Here is a 2,427-nt window from a genome sequence, read left to right as displayed (position 1 = left end):
AGCCATTCCTCACAATCGTTAGCATTTTACTAGTTGGGCTAAAGCTAGAAAAGAACCAGCTACAGCATGTCATGGTGGAAAACACCCTTCCCGCAAAGAATGGTTTGGTCTACCTTAGCATGTTGGGCCACATAGGCACATCCTGCCAGGAATCATACAAATGCATACAAAAGGGAAAGGCTAACGTTACTTACAGACAAACACACTCGTTCAGGAACACGGACACCTACACATAAAGGCTCACAGGGAAGGATTGTTTCTCTGCCGTATGTTTTCACAGCATTGAGAGCTCTTAACTGATCCCTACAATGAAGCACTATTCTTAAAAGTCTGTGTCCTCCCTTGCCAGCCTCTGCAAACAACTATTCTACTGTTAGGTTCTAGAAGATCAATGTTTTAAGATTCCATATGGGTGAACTCATGCAGCGTGTCTTTCTGTATCTGACTTTTTTTTTTTTTTTTTTTTTTTTTTTTAGCTTAACACAGTACCCTCCAGTTCCGTTCAGGCCGTCATGAATTAAAAGACTTCATCCTTGTAGCTGAACAGGTTTCATCGTGTTTGGTATTAGATTTTACCCCATTAATCCATTGGACACTTCCGTTGCTTTCATTGAAAGCCGTACATGTTTAAAGATGATGAAAGACGTTGATGCACTTTAAGAAGTTCTAGGAAGCTAGAGAATGGTCAGTGGCTAAGAGTGCACAGCATTGAGGACTCAAGTTTGCTCCCCCAGCAGCTCTGTCGGGCGGCTTACACGCCTATAACTCCAGACCCAGGCGATCTGGAACACTGTTCTGACCTCCAGGAGCATTCACACTTGAACATACCCACACAATACAGATCATATAAAGATAAAACAAATCTCTTTTCTTGGTTTTTCAAGAGAGGGTTTCTCTATGTGTAGCCCTGGCTGTCCTGAAATTCAGTCTGTAGACCAGGCCACCTGTGCCTGTCTCCCAAGTGCTGGGATTAAAAGTGTGTACCGCCACTGTCCGGATATAAAATTAATCCTCAAGAAAGAAACCCTAAAGTGAGAAGACCTAAAGCAATAAGTGAAATACATTCTATCATTGCGAAAGTCCTATCCTTTAAGGACAGACTGTTTGAAACTGTGTTCTCAACAAATGCTATGTTAAGACTCATGAATGCTTTTAATTATAAAAGACTTAGGGGCTCGGGGGTCATGATGGGCAGCAAGATGGCTTCCGCCTCCAGGGTCCTGCAGGCAGTGGAGCCACATGCTGCATTAATAAGGTTCCCTAACAGAAGAGACAAACCTAAGCTCACTGAGTGCCTCAGACACTGGGATCTGCTGCGCTACCCTCCCACTCCTCTGTAATTTCCCAGCATTCTAAAGGAAATATGTCCCCAGATTTGCTGATGCATCAGGGGCCACCAGACACGGCAGAGATAATAAAATACAGGAGGAAACCTCTGTCTCAAGAGGAAATGGAATTTATCCAGTGTGGGGGTCCAGAGTGATGGTCGTGGCTGCTGCTTGTCACCAGACAGAAGGGCTAGCTTTACAATAAAGGACTTCCACAATGTCAAATGAAATGTCATCTATTAAACAACCTTAATAAATATTCTGTAAGCAGAATGAAGTATAGAAACTCCAGGTGGTCACTTGAATCTCCTACCTTATGTGTCTTGGTCAGCTTCCCCACAAGCTGACCTGTACATTTATTAAAGCCTACAGTTTTAAATGCTAAAATAAAATAAAAGACTTAGGATCTGAAATTAGTAAAATGATTAGGCTTCTTTCGGTGGCATATACCTGTAGTCCCGCCTACTCAGGAGACTGAGGCGAGAGGGTGGTTTGTGCCTAAGCACTCAAACCCAGCCTGGATACCATGATGAGAACATTCTCAGAAAACAAAGGAAACCAAAAACAAGGAAAAAAATCAAACCTTTAATTTATACAAAATAAGAAATACAAAGTAAATGCCAATAAATAAAAAAACTCTGAAACTTTACTATTATAAAAATTGCTGTATGTTTTATAAACCTATACTATTTTAGGGTTTTGCCCATGCATGTATGCATGTGTGTACACGTACATGTGTTTTCATGTGCATGCCTGAAAAGAATAGATCTTGGAATCTCTGCAATTCTCATGTGCCCAGGTAATTCCTCTGTTTGTGCTCACAGTTACCCCCCCTTTTAAAATGTTTACTACATGTATTGTGTGTGTGTGTGTGTGTGTGTGTGTGTGTGTTGGTGGGAGGTAGTGTGTATGTGAAGGTCAAAGGACAACTTAAGGAATAGATTCTCTTTTCCCACTATGTGGGTCCTGGGGATCAAACTCAAGTCTTCAGGCTTGGCTGCAAGAGCTTTACCCACTGTGCTCCTTGACTGCTGCAGGGTGTCCATTCTAATTCACACACACACACATACATACACAGTCAAACACACACATACATATA

General features: G+C 41.9%; 1 pseudogene; it reads left to right on the top strand.

The window, feature by feature from the left end:
- The first annotated feature begins 1,187 nt into the window (after window positions 1-1,187).
- Window positions 1,188-1,635, top strand: LOC116886673 (annotated as a pseudogene).
- Window positions 1,636-2,427: the final 792 nt, after the last annotated feature.

This window comes from Rattus rattus, chromosome 17, assembly GCF_011064425.1.
Source record: "Rattus rattus isolate New Zealand chromosome 17, Rrattus_CSIRO_v1, whole genome shotgun sequence".
Taxonomy (NCBI): domain Eukaryota; kingdom Metazoa; phylum Chordata; class Mammalia; order Rodentia; family Muridae; genus Rattus; species Rattus rattus.
This window is presented reverse-complemented; position numbering and strand designations above follow the sequence as displayed.